Source organism: Lolium perenne, chromosome 5 (assembly GCF_019359855.2).
Source record: "Lolium perenne isolate Kyuss_39 chromosome 5, Kyuss_2.0, whole genome shotgun sequence".
NCBI classification, from domain to species: domain Eukaryota; kingdom Viridiplantae; phylum Streptophyta; class Magnoliopsida; order Poales; family Poaceae; genus Lolium; species Lolium perenne.
This window is the reverse complement of record NC_067248.2, coordinates 7,341,096-7,356,342: the sequence shown is the minus strand read 5'-3', so window position 1 is coordinate 7,356,342 and position 15,247 is coordinate 7,341,096. Positions and strand designations below refer to the sequence as shown.

At 44.5% G+C, this 15,247-nt stretch overlaps 1 non-coding gene across 1 annotated transcript; it reads right to left on the bottom strand.

Annotated features, from left to right (window-relative positions):
• Positions 1–15,117: 15,117 nt before the first annotated feature.
• TRNAA-UGC (transfer RNA alanine (anticodon UGC)) lies at positions 15,118–15,190 on the bottom strand. Its single transcript has one exon. It is a non-coding gene; the product is annotated as a tRNA-Ala (tRNA).
• Positions 15,191–15,247: the final 57 nt, after the last annotated feature.

Below are 15,247 nucleotides of genomic sequence, written 5' to 3'. Positions count from 1 at the left end.
AGTGATGTGTGGGTGAACCTATGCTAATGTACTGCCCTTCCTAGGACTAATACATACTTGTGATTATACCCCTTGCAAGCATCCGCAACTACAAGAAAGTAATTAAGAATAAATCTAACCATAGCCTTAAACTCCGAGATCCTGCGATCCCTCCTGCATCGATATACCAACGGGGGTTTAGGTTTCTGTCACTCCGGCAACCCCGCAATTAGCAAACGAATACAAGATGCATTCCCCTAGGCCCATAAATGGTGAAGTGTCATGTAGTCGACGTTCACATGACACCACTAGAAGAATAACACCACAACTTAAGTATCATACCATTGAATATTACTCAACCATAGTTCACTACTAACATTTAGACTTCACCCATGTCCTCAAGAACTAAACGAACTACTCACGAGACATCATATGGAACATGATCAGAGGTGATATGATGATGAATAACAATCTGAACATGAACTTGGTTCAATGGTTTCACTCAATAGCATCAACAACAAGTATAGATCGATACCGGGAGAGTTTCCCCTATCAAACAATCAAGATCAAACCCAAATTGCTACGGCGGTGACGGTGTCCAGCGGTGATGACGGCGGTGATGATGATGGAGATGATGATGATGGTGATGGTGATGATGTCCAGCTCGATGACGGTGACGATGGCGTCGATTTCCCCCTCCCGGAGGGAATTTCCCCGGCGGATTCTTGCCCGCCGGAGAGCTCTTTTCTCTCTGGTGTTCTCCGCCCCGCAGAGGCGGCTGTAAATCTCCGTGAGGAACCCTCTGTGGCTTAGGTCTTCGGGACGAAGGGTTTCGCGAAGAAAAGGAGGCGAAAGGGGTCGTGGGCCCCCCAGACCACATGGCGGCGCGGCCAGGGCATGGGCCGCGCCGCCCTAGGGTGTGGGCCCACCCTGGGTCCTCCTGGCCCCTCCTTCTGGCTTCCTTCGTCATCTTGAAAAATAGGATTTTTGGTATAATTTCCTTCCACAGTTGATCTTCCGAAATATTGCGTTCTGACGGTGCTTTTTCCAGCAGAATCCTGGCTCCGGTGCTTGATCCTCCAATAATGATGAAACATGCAAAATAGATGAAATAACATAAGTATTGTGTCCCAATATGAAATATATCAATGAATAACAGCAAATTATGATATAAAATAGTGATGCAAATTGGACGTATCAACTATGCATAGTGCTCATACCTAATACTTGTGTTATTGCCATGATGATTGTTGGTATGCTTATCAAATGTTCCTAAAACCCTAAATCTTACTTTTCTTTTCACCATCCAAGATAAAACAAAATAAAAAGAAATTAAATTAAAAAGAAAAGGCCTAGGTAAGCCTATGGCTATTCTTGCAAATAATAAACTATGCCATGTTCTATCTTGTTTAGATGGTTTGAAAAACATCAACAAACCTAACCTATCACTTACCAACTAAATCCAAGGTGAAACGAAAAGAAAATAAAAATATACATAGAGGTATATGTGGCACATAGCCATAATGACAAATCTTGACCTATGCCCTCATACCTTACCCAAATGGTTTGAAACCTTTAACAAACTCAATCTAACCCTAAATAAACACTAAACCATGCCTAAGTGAAGCAAAGAAAAAGAAAATAAGAAAATAAGAAATGCAATTCATCACATACATGTGCTTATGGCCATTTTGCAAAACTTTGACCTAGGCCAATTTAGCTTGTGCCATTGGTTGTATAATGTTACTAAACACTTAATAACACTTTTTGAATCAAAGAAACTCAAATCAAATCAAATTTGAAATCAAATTATGCTCACGTGAGATAATGGTCAAATCTGCCCTTTTTAACATGACACCTACTTTGAGCCTCTGTATTAAGAGAATTTTAAACTAAACCACCTCAACTCTTTGCACCTCATCCAAGACCACATCAAGGTGAACAACTTTTCTCAAAACCACCCCTGCAAATTCTTGCTAGATTCAAAATTATGATCAAGCCAAGTGGCAACATTGAAACAAAAACAAGATCATACACAATTTGAAATTTTGCAAACCAATTCAATTTCGCACCCCACCACCACCATTGTGCATCAAATATTATATGAATCAACTCCACCAACTTTTTTTGCAAAATTCAAAAATAAATTTCTTTCGGCCATTTGGTCGAGCACCTTGCAGGCAGGGAGTAGAATTGAGCCCATGCTAGAAAAATAGGTGGACTAAGTCCAACCCTGGCACCCCTCTGCTACCCTGGACCCCTAGCACCTCCCTTGGCATCAGTGCCAGCCTCTGCACCCCTCCCACTTGACCTCCATGACCATGGCATGGCCATGCCGTGACCACCATGCTCACCCTGGCCATCTCTCTCCCCACACGTCACCAGCTCGCAACACCATGTCTGGGAGGTCCCCCTCACTCTCATGCGTCTGCTCGTCCACCCTCTTGACCGAGACGAGGCCTGCATGAGCCAGCAACGGACGCGCCCATAACCCCTAGTGACGCCAGGGCGTGCCAGAGCGCCGCGTCGACCCGTCAGCTCCGACCGCGCCTCGCCATCAGCGCCCGTTCGCAGCTTCGCCTCAGCGCCAGGACACTGCCAGACACCCCCACTAGCTCGCTGATACGTCTCCGACGTATCGATAATTTCTTGTGTTCCATGCCACATTATTGATGATATCTACATGTTTTATGCACACTTTATGTCATATTCGTGCATTTTCTGGAACTAACCTATTAACAAGATGCTGAAGAGCCGATTCTTTGTTTTGCTGTTTTTGGTTTCAGAAATCCTAGTAACGAAATATTCTCGGAATTGGACGAAATCAACGCCCAGGGTCCTATTTTTCCACGAAGCTTCCAGAAGACCGAAGAGGAGACGAAGTGGGGCCACGAGGTGGCCAGACTATAGGGCGGCGTGGCCCAGGTCTTGGCCGCGCCAACCTGTAGTGTGGGCCCCTCGTGCCGCCTCTTTACCTGCCCTTCCGCCTACAAATAGCCTCCGTCGCGAAACCCCCAGTACCGAGAGCCACGATACGGAAAACCTTACTGAGACGCCGCCGCCGCCAATCCCATCTCGGGGGATTCTGGAGATCTCCTCCGGCACCCTGCCGGAGAGGGGAATCATCTCCCGGAGGACTCTACGCCGCCATGGTCGCCTCCGGAGTGATGAGTGAGTAGTTCACCCCTGGACTATGGGTCCATAGCAGTAGCTAGATGGTTGTCTTCTCCTCATTGTGCTTCATTGTTGGATCTTGTGAGCTGCCTAACATGATCAAGATCATCTATCTGTAATACTATATGTTGTGTTTGTCGGGATCCGATGTATAGAGAATACTATGTTATGTTAATTATCAAGTTATTACCTATGTGTTGTTTATGATCTTGCATGTTCTCCGTTACTAGTAGATGCTCTGGCCAAGTAGATGCTTGTAACTCCAAGAGGGAGTATTTATGCTCGATAGTGGGTTCATGTCTCCGTGAATCTGGGGAAGTGACAGAAATCTCTAAGATTATGGATGTGCTGTTGCCACTAGGGATAAAACATTGGTGCTATGTTCAAGGATGTAGTCACTGATTACATTACGCGCAATACTTAATGCAATTGTCTGTTGTTTTCAACTTAATACTGGAGGGGGTTCGGATGATAACCTGAAGGTGGACTTTTTAGGCATAGATGCATGCTGGATAGCGGTCTATGTACTTTGTCGTAATGCCCAATTAAATCTCACTATATTTATCATGACATGTATGTGCATTGTTATGCCCTCTCTATTTGTCAATTGCCCGACTGTAATTTGTTCACCCAACATGCTTTCATCTTATGGGAGAGACACCTCTAGTGAACTGTGGACCCCGGTCCAATTCTCTTTACTGAAATACAATCTACTGCAATACTTGTTTTACTATTTTCTGCAAACAATCATCTTCCACACAATACGGTTAATCCTTTGTTACAGCAAGCCGGTGAGATTGACAACCTCACTGTTTCGTTGGGGCAAAGTACTTTGGTTGTGTTGTGCAGGTTCCACGTTGGCGCCGGAATCCCTGGTGTTGCGCCGCACTACATCCCGCCGCCATCAACCTTCAACGTGCTTCTTGGCTCCTCCTGGTTCGATAAACCTTGGTTTCTTTCTGAGGGAAAACTTGCTGCTGTGCGCATCATACCTTCCTCTTGGGGTTCCCAACGAACGTGTGAGTTACACGCCATCAAGCTCTTTTTCTGGCGCCGTTGCCGGGGAGATCAAGACACGCTGCAAGGGGAGTCTCCACTTCCCAATCTCTTTACTTTGTTTTTGGCTTGCTTTATTTTATTTACTACTTTGTTTGCTGCATTATATCAAAACACAAAAAAATTAGTTGCTAGCTTTACTTTATTTACTGTCTTGCACTCTATATCAAAAACACAAAAAAATTAGTTACTTGCATTTACTTTACTTGATTCATCATGTTTCCTTTTAATTTTACCACGAAAGACATACCGGTAGGACGTGGGTCTATAGTTGGGAGAAATAATATAGATGAATTTTTCAATCATGTTAGTACCACTGAAGATTTTGAAGATAGACACATGGTAGAACTTGCTCCTACTTATGAAATTGCTGCTGCTTCTTTAGTTCACATGTTGGAAACTAAATTTGTTAATCTTAATCCTATAATCCAACACATGTTTCTCACACTTGGTGATATGGAAGAAGGGGAAAAGAAAGATTTTGTTTTAGAAACCCTTCTTAAAGAATTTGGTGGTGTAGCAAGAGAGGCTAGAAAGGTCTTTATCAAATACAATATGCTTGGTTCTTACACCAACTTTGCTAGTACCCTTAAAAAGATGGACATTGATAGGATAAAGTACACTAATGATGTTAATGATGTAGGGGATATTAAGACATTAATACCTTGCAAGCTCGCAGGAATGTTCGAGGCACTAGAAAAGAATTATGATTGGATTGTTCCTAAAAATTTGTTTGATGAGAATAGCAAGCCTAAGAGTAATGAAAAAGGAGCCTCTGAAACTTACATAGATAAGATAACATGCATTGTTGAGGCAACTCCCAACACCCGAGGTAATGTTGATGCTTCATCTCTTGATGTTACTTGATTTACACTTTCTGCGCCTAGCTGAAAGGCGTTAAAGAAAAGCGCTTATGGGAGACAACCCATGTTTTTACTACAGTACTTGGTTTTTATTTGAGTCTTGGAAGTTTTTTACTACTGTAGCAACATCTCCTTATCTTAGTTTTGTGTTTTGTTGTGCCAAGTAAAGTCGTTGATAGAAAAGTTCATACTAGATTTGGATTACTGCGCAGTTTCAGATTTCTTTGCTGTCACGAATTCTGACCTGCCTCCCTGTAGGTAGCTCAGAAAAATATGCCAATTTACGTGCGTGATCCTCAGATATGTACGCAACTTTCATTCAATTTGGGCATTCTCATTTGAGCAAGTCTGGTGCCATTTTAAAATTCGTCTTTACGAACTGTTCTGTTTTGACAGATTCTGCCTTTTATTTCGCATTGCCTCTTTTGCTATGTTGGATGAATTTCTTTGATCCATTAATGTCCAGTAGCTTTATGCAATGTCCAGAAGTGTTAAGAATGATTGTGTCACCTCTGAACATGTTAATTTTTATTGTGCACTAACCCTCTAATGAGTTGTTCTAAGTTTGGTGTGGAGGAAGTTTTCAAGGATCAAGAGAGGAGTATGATGCAATATGATCAAGGAGAGTGAAAGCTCTAAGCTTGGGGATGCCCCGGTGGTTCACCCCTGCATATTCTAAGAAGACTCAAGCGTCTAAGCTTGGGGATGCCCAAGGCATCCCCTTCTTCATCGACAACATTATCAGGTTCCTCCCCTGAAACTATATTTTTATTCCGTCACATCTTATGTGCTTTGCTTGGAGCGTCGGTTTGTTTTTGTTTTTGTTTTTGTTTGAATAAATGGATCCTAGCATTCACTGTATGGGAGAGAGACACGCTCCGCTGTTGCATATGGACAAGTATGTCCTTAGTTTCTACTCATAATATTCATGGCGAAGTTTCTTCTTCGTTAAATTGTTATATGGTTGGAATTGGAAAATGATACATGTAGTAATTGCTATAATGTCTTGGATAATGTGATACTTGGCAATTGTTGTGCTCATGTTTAAGCTCTTGCATCATATGCTTTGCACCCATTAATGAAGAAACACCTAGAGCTTGCTAATTTGGTTTGCATATTTGGTCTCTCTAAAATCTAGATAATATCTAGTATTGAGTTTTGAACAACAAGGAAGACGGTGTAGAGTCTTATAATGTTTACAATATGTCTTTTATGTGAGTTTTGCTGCACCGTTCATCCTTGTGTTTGTTTCAAATAACCTTGCTGGCCTAAACCTTGTATCGAGAGGGAATACTTCTCATGCATCCAAAATCCTTGAGCCAACCACTATGCCATTTGTGTCCACCATACCTACCTACTACATGGTATTTCTCCGCCATTCCAAAGTAAATTGCTTGAGTGCTACCTTTAAAATTCCATCATTCACCTTTGCAATATATAGCTCATGGGATAAATAGCTTAAAAACTATTGTGGTATTGAATATGTACTTATGCACTTTATCTCTTATTAAGTTGCTTGTTGTGCGATAACCATGTTTCTGGGGACGCCATCAACTATTCTTTGTTGAATATCATGTGAGTTGCTATGCATGTTCGTGTTGTCTGAAGTAAGAGAGATCTACCACCTTATGGTTAAGCATGCATATTGTTAGAGAAGAACATTGGGCCGCTAACTAAAGCCATGATTCATAGTGGAAGTTTCAGTTTTGGACATATATCCTCAATCTCATATGAGAATAATAATTGTTGCCACATGCTTACGCATTAAAGAGGAGTCCATTATCTGTTGTCCATGTTGTCCCGGTATGGATGTCTAAGTTGAGAATAATCAAAAGCGAGAAATCCAAAATGCGAGCTTTCTCCTTAGACCTTTGTACAGGCGGCATGGAGGTACCCCATTGTGACACTTGGTTAAAACATGTGTATTGCGATGATCCGGTAGTCCAAGCTAATTAGGACAAGGTGCGGGCACTATTAGTATACTATGCATGAGGCTTGCAACTTGTAAGATATAATTTACATAACTCATATGCTTTATTACTACCGTTGACAAAATTGTTTCATGTTTTCAAAATAAAAGCTCTAGCACAAATATAGCAATCGATGCTTTCCTCTTTGAAGGACCATTCTTTTACTTTTAATGTTGAGTCAGTTCACCTATTTCTCTCCACCTCAAGAAGCAAACACTTGTGTGAACTGTGCATTGATTCCTACATACTTGCATATTGCACTTATTATATTACTCTATGTTGACAATTATCCATGAGATATACATGTTATAAGTTGAAAGCAACCGCTGAAACTTAATCTTCCTTTGTGTTGCTTCAATACCTTTACTTTGATTTATTGCTTTATGAGTTAACTCTTATGCAAGACTTATTGATGCTTGTCTTGAAGTACTATTCATGAAAAGTCTTTGCTTTATGATTCACTTGTTTACTCATGTCATTACCATTGTTTTGATCGCTGCATTCATTACATATGTTTACAAATAGTATGATCAAGGTTATGATGGCATGTCACTCCAGAAATTATCTTTGTTATCGTTTTACCTGCTCGGGACGAGCAGAACTAAGCTTGGGGATGCTGATACGTCTCCGACGTATCGATAATTTCTTGTGTTCCATGCCACATTATTGACGATATCTACATGTTTTATGCACACTTTATGTCATATTCGTGCATTTTCTGGAACTAACCTATTAACAAGATGCCGAAGAGCCAGTTGCTGTTTTCTGCTGTTTTTGGTTTCAGAAATCCTAGTAACGAAATATTCTCGGAATTGGACGAAATCAACGCCCAGGGTCCTATTTTGCCACGAAGCTTCCAGAAGACCGAAGAGGAGACGAAGTGGGGCCACGAGGTGGCCAGACTATAGGGCGGCGCAGCCCAGGTCTTGGCCGCACCGACCTGTAGTGTGGGCCCCTCGTGCCGCCTCTTTACCTGCCCTTCCGCCTACAAATAGCCTCCGTCGTGAAACCCCCAGTACCGAGAGCCACGATACGGAAAACCTTACTGAGACGCCGCCGCCGCCAATCCCATCTCGGGGGATTCTGGAGATCTCCTCCGGCACCCTGCCGGAGAGGGGAATCATCTCCCGGAGGACTCTACGCCGCCATGGTCGCCTCTGGAGTGATGAGTGAGTAGTTCACCCCTGGACTATGGGTCCATAGCAGTAGCTAGATGGTTGTCTTCTCCTCATTGTGCTTCATTGTTGGATCTTGTGAGCTGCCTAACATGATCAAGATCATCTATCTGTAATACTATATGTTGTGTTTGTCGGGATCCGATGGATAGAGAATACTATGTTATGTTAATTATCAAGTTATTACCTATGTGTTGTTTATGATCTTGCATTTTCTCCGTTACTGGTAGATGCTCTGGCCAAGTAGATGCTTGTAACTCCAAGAGGGAGTATTTATGCTCGATAGTGGGTTCATGTCTCCGTGAATCTGGGGAAGTGACAGAAATCTCTAAGATTATGGATGTGCTGTTGCCACTAGGGATAAAACATTGGTGCTATGTTCAAGGATGTAGTCACTGATTACATTACGCGCAATACTTAATGCAATTGTCTGTTGTTTTCAACTTAATACTGGAGGGGGTTCGGATGATAACCTGAAGGTGGACTTTTTAGGCATAGATGCATGTTGGATAGCGGTCTATGTACTTTGTCGTAATGCCCAATTAAATCTCACTATATTTATCATGACATGTATGTGCATTGTTATGCCCTCTCTATTTGTCAATTGCCCGACTGTAATTTGTTCACCCAACATGCTTTCATCTTATGGGAGAGACACCTCTAGTGAACTGTGGACCCCGGTCCAATTCTCTTTACTGAAATACAATCTACTGCAATACTTGTTTTCTGCAAACAATCATCTTCCACACAATACGGTTAATCCTTTGTTACAGCAAGCCGGTGAGATTGACAACCTCACTGTTTCGTTGGGGCAAAGTACTTTGGTTGTGTTGTGCAGGTTCCACGTTGGCGCCGGAATCCCTGGTGTTGCGCCGCACTACATCCCGCCGCCATCAACCTTCAACGTGCTTCTTGGCTCCTCCTGGTTCGATAAACCTTGGTTTCTTTCTGAGGGAAAACTTGCTGCTGTGCGCATCATACCTTCCTCTTGGGGTTCCCAACGAACGTGTGAGTTACACGCCATCACTCGCCCGCGTCCTCTCACCGCCGTGGACAACGACGACGACCGCCACAGTATCCACGGACGCGTGACCAGCACCCCTGTGCTTGACCACCTCCTGCTGTTCCGAGAGCATCGTGACGCTCGCTGCGCCTTCCTGAACGTTGCCATGCCCTCGCCCATGCCGTTGGTCGCCAGTAGCACAACCTCGCCGTTCGTCACCGTGACCTCCCGCAGATGCTCAAGGAGGCTATATAAGCCGCCCTCATCCCTTCGTTTTTGGCACAGAACCACCCTCTCCTCTCACCACTCCCTCTTCCACAATCGCCTCTCCCTCTTCCACAATCGCCTCTCCCTCGCCGGAATTTGGAGCCGGATCCCCGCCGGAGTCGAGCAAGGAGGAGGTGCAGTTGCAGTGCACCCCAGGCGACGCCACTGCTACCAGCTACTTCCTCTCCTTCCTCTACGTCGATCGTCGTCATCCCCGAGCTCCACCGCAGCCTAGGTACGCCGCCGACCCCCCTCTGGATCCGCCGCTAGGGTTAGAGCTCCGGCGAACTGTGGCGATGATGAGGATGTCCCTCACCCGTCCGATTCGTTTCTAATCCAACGGCCCTAAGCCACGTACCGCTTCGGGTTTTAAAAACCTCACTGACATGCGGGGCCCGTTAAGTCAGGCCGCCGCGGTGCCCGGATTCTCAACTGGGCCGGCCTGTTAGCATTTACCTCTGGCCCATTCTCATTTCCCGCCAAGCCCAACAATTCAAATCCGGGTTAACTCGTTTATTTCAAATTTGAATACTGCTGCCCACTTCAAATGTAAATAGAAAAATATCTACTAAACCAAATTTGATGAATTTTATATTTCTGGAAAGCTGATGAAATTATCTAAATAACTACACTGGTCTCAACCCTAGATTCATTGTGGAATTAGTGTGGTGAAAATAACAAGGCAGGGACTTTTCAAACTTCAAACATTTATTAAAAATCAACCAAAAATGCTTTTGAGTTGATTCCAACTCTCAAAAATCACAATTCATATTGTCTATCTGAATATGTAAATATATGACATAGTTACTTCATATGATCATGGTCTAGATTAAATAATGGCTCTATGGCTATTTCTAGTCCATTTAAATTATCCAAAAATATTTATTAAATCATATGAGAGGTATTCTCTCATTTAAATCTTGTCTCAAGTAACTCAACATGAGGTAGTGACCAGGATATATATAATCTCATATTGAATTATTTGATGACATTAAATCAATACTATGGTTGTATTAAAGTGCATGAGGTGTAGCACCTCATTTAAATCATTTTCCCAAATGATGGTTAGGAAGAGTTGACCTTGGTCAACCTAGATCATATATTATTATTTGAGGAGATTAAATCTTAACAAGATTCAATGAGAGGAAATTATTTCTCCAAAGAATTACATAGAGACCCTAATTAATATTTGTAATGAGAGGAAATTATTTTTCTTTAAAAGAAAACAAAGTCAACCAACATGTTAATAATGTTGTGATGCTACAATAGCTTGTGTGAACCAATTGTGTGCTTAGTCTAGCTCTTAAGATTTGCTTGGTGATTGTGTACATCGTATCCATTTTTAGACGCTAGTACTGAGGAGTACCAGGAGGATGAGGAGGTCTACTTCCAAGGAGAAGAAGATCACTTTGATCAGTACACCAACCAAGGCAAGCTAATATTCTTGCAAAGTGCAAAGCTCTACCAGAGCAAGGCACACTCACCTATTACTTTATGCTTCATGATCCCATCCCAAGTTTTATTCTTACAAGATTTTACTTTGATTTTTAAAGCTTACTTTTATAGTTAACTTTGGTCTAAATATAGAGTATCAAATTTAGCCTAAGAGAGCTACAAGCTAGTTAGCACCCCTCATGACTAGTTGCTAGTGCTAACCAATAAAATTGACTACTCTAGATGGGAACATGTGAAATGAAATGACTTTGAAAGATTTTGAAGGTGAATGTGACTTGAATGACATGATGAATTTGATAAAAACTGATGGTTGGGTTCGGATGCGATACCATTCCAATTTACAAGTACCCCCACAATACCTGATTATGGGTAGGGCTTAACTGGAAGTTTATGTGTCTTAGTATGGGTTCCCTCTAAACAAGCGTCATAGGGGTTATGCCGAGGCTGCCTCCGTTGAAAGTGAAATGATGTGAAATGACGTGAAATGAGGTGAATGTCCGGCCCAAGCCCTGTGCAGTTCCCAGGCTGACGGTTTGTCTTCACTGGGAGGCCAAGCTCATGGGGAGAGGTGCCTATACTAGGGTATGTAAGTGAAAGGTTATGGTTGATGATCCGCGTACTGAGTTACGATTATTCAGGGTTATCCCTGACGGATGTAATCAAATGTTGTGGCACAAGTGTGCAACCTCTGCAGAGTGTAAACCTATTCGAATAGCCATGTCCACGGTTACGGACGATTGGAAAGACCATACTGTTCCGTTGTCAGATGTTTTCTTAAAAAGGAATGATGAATTAAATGGTGAACTTGACTTGAATCGCAACTGAGTTGTGGGAATGACACTAATGTTCCCACTTGAGTTAGTTAGCAAATGATGAGTCTTTTACTAAATGTTTATGAACTAAAATTGGCTTTATGCAAATAAACCTAGAGCTTAGCAACCTCTTAATAAAATTGATGGTACTTACACTAGTATTAGTTTGCGAGTACTTTAAAAGTACTCACGGCTGTGTCCCTGGCTATTCAAATGGTCAGACTATGAAGAGGAGCAGCAGTACGAAGATGACGGCCAGCAGGACGTCTACAACAACTAGGAGTTCTTCTGACGTCAAACGTTGGCATGTGGATTAGATAGTCCACTACTACCATGATTCCGCTATGTAATGTGTTCGTTGATCATTAGATCAACTATTTGTGTAACATGGGATCATGTGATCTATATTTGCAAGACGACTATGGTTTGTAATGAATGATGACTTATGATATCAAATGTTATGTCTCGCAACAACAATCTTCCTGGGATTGCGATGTATGGCATAATAGGCATCTGGACTTAAAAATCCGGGTGTTGACACGCCACCACCGCCGCCTGGTGCCTCCCGAGCCTGCAACCCTAGAAGTGGCCGGCTCGGGCGGGCCTGGGCGGTCTTATGTGTGCGCCAGTGCCGCGCCCCCGGTGTCGGCGTTGCACGTCTACGTGCTGCGCCCTTGGCTGGGGCGTTGCACTACCGCGCACCGGGGCCCGCCAGGCCACGCTGGCACGCCTGCCGCGCCGAGCAGTGGGGCGTGGCATAGAGGCTTGCAACGCCGTCGTTGCAGGCGCAGCACTGAAGGGTTAATTTTTTTAAATAGTTTCGCCGATGGTGCATTTCTGACATTTCTTTCACCCAAGGGTTATTTTTGTCGAATTTGCCGTGAATTGGACTCGGTTTCGTCCTAAACCAAGTTTTTCGTAGAAATTGTGGTGATGTGGACAACACGTGGACGTGGGTCCATGTACAGGACAGCTACAACCCTAAAATTTTGCACGTAAACCCTTTGTGTGAGTCAGTTAGACTGTTGTGGCACAAAAAAGACAAAATAGGTGAGATCTTAGTTTAGTTATTTTTGTATAATTCTAAAACCTACCTCTCTTAAAAACAAACCGTAGAGCTCCAAGGTGCCAATGTTGGATGTATCGCTGGCGAGCACACACATGGCATGACACATCTTATGACTTACTCCTAGCCCTAATATATCTATAGCTCCGTGCGATGACTGTAGCAGATGAGCAGTCGCGTTGCATTACTACGTGAGCGTTGCATTAGGCCCCATTGTGTCCCCGTGCGCCTACAAGGTGGTGCCGGAGGCGAAGAAGGCGATGACCATACCGTAGGTTGGGGGAGGCTTGGCTCAATTCCTTCGACTAAGAAACCTAGGACAAGGTGGCGGAGATATTTGGCATGGTTTGGGCGCACGGAGCAGACCACCAATGATGGCATGAACCGAATGGCAATTGTTTTATGGGCTCTTAGAGGGCTTCCTGATGGCGGGTCTTCAAGCGTGGCGGCCACGGCGGAGATGGTTTGGTGCGGGATTTTCTTTTGTATATGTAAGGATCTAACAAATTGGTCCCTGGAATTTTACAAAAATGCCCATATTTTGGGATCAGTCTCACCCACACATGTCGTCCACATCATCAACGGGCAAACATGTTTGGGACGAAACCGAGTCCAGTTAACAGGTACTTGGCAACAATTCTACAGAATGTGAGTAGGATGACTAAATTGAACCTTGTGCTCAAGTACAAGGACTGTTACAGTGTTTAACTCAAGCAGCAACTCCAATGGCTACTTGACCCATCGATCGCTTCCCTCTACTTTGCTTTCTTTTTTCTAGGGAAAAATCTAAAACAAACTCTAAATTTATAGTCAAAAGCCAAATCAAACCCCCATTGTTTAATCCCCGAAATTGGCACTCCCAACCAATCCATGTCTATTTTAGTTAGACCCTGGACCTGCTTAGCGCACCGGGGAAAAAAACGAACCCGACCGGAGTAAGAGCATGTATAATGGTGATATCTTAGCAATACCACGTAGGATAAATGCTGATGTGGAGGAAAGAGAAAGTCAAAAAAAGACTTTGCCTTCTCTCATCTCTTAGCACAATCTCTCTCAACCATTGCACATCCCCTAACATACTACTCCCATGGACAATACGGCCCCCTTTCCCGACTTTTTGTGAAATTGACTGCCATGTCGCCGAGGGCCCTCACCGGTAACCGTGGCCTCGCTGCTTGCCGTCGTAGCTCCGACTCCACCTCCCTTGTACTTCGCACTAGCAACCGCAAGTGCTCTTAATTGATATTGTGGCGTGTTGGTGTTTTTGCCGAGCCATCTGAATTGTGTGCTCTTGCTGCCTCATGCGTGAGCAAGCTGTCGTGCGGGCTAGTGGCCGAGCGGAGGCATCGAGACGTGCGCCAGCGAGCAGCAGCTCGAATCGCGTGCGAGCTTCGGGGCGGCATGATGGACAGGAGGCACTTGAGGCCATCAAGCTTAGAGGTGGCCGAAGGGAGATTAAGTGGCATGTGGGCTAGTGAGTGAGAGTTCATTTATCTCATTTGTGTTTTTTTTGTTAGAAAAGGGTGCTCCACCTTGTTGAACACTTGGAATGAAGGGTAGACAATGCTGAGCGGTGAGTGAACACTGCAAGCAGTAAGTAATCGGTAGAGTAACGACCTAGTGAAGAGACATTCACAATAAAATCCTAGCCCTCCTCGCGTCGCCCCCTCCTGGCGACCGAGGAGGCGAAACCCTAGCCCTGCGCCGCTCCCCTCCCCTCTCCCCCCTCCTCGTCGCCACCAGAGACGCCGCTGAGCTTGTCTCACGTCGCCGGTAAAGGGGGCGGCGGGGATCTGAGCTCTCGCCCCCGCGCGGTGTGTAGGTGGGGGATCTTCGCGCCGGGATCGTGGCAGGTGCTGGTCTGGCATGCTGATCTCTCCGGCGTCGCGCTCGCTAGATCTGAAGGGCATACTTTTGCTGCCAGATCCGTGGTCCCGCCGGAGCTCGGCTGGGTGCGTCACGGTGGGTTGTGGGGCAGGGGCCTCCAGGAGAAATCCCTGGCTAGAGGCCATGACGATGGTGACGCCTGTGGGCATCACTCCCTTGCCGGAGGCGCCGTCGAGGTGGTTCCCCTCCCTCCTACCAATCCCTTGTGCCCGGGTGAAAACCCAATTCCCCTCGGAATGGGCGGCGTCTACGCCTCTGGCGTGGTGCCCTTCTTGAAGGCGCCATTTTGGGTTAAGGGGGCAGTGTGATGTTGGTCCATCTTAGAGGGCAGTGGGACAATTCTACCTAGAATTGTACCAGCATCCTGCAGTAAGTAATCAAGGAACTTGCAAAAAAGGAAGTGCGGAAGATGGAGATGCGGGGGATCGAACCCCGTGCCTCTCGCATGCAAAGCGAGCGCTCTACCATTTGAGCTACATCCCCTGACGTCCAGTTCACCGCTAATTTATTTTCTAATTCGGGTCGTAATTCGTTCGTAAT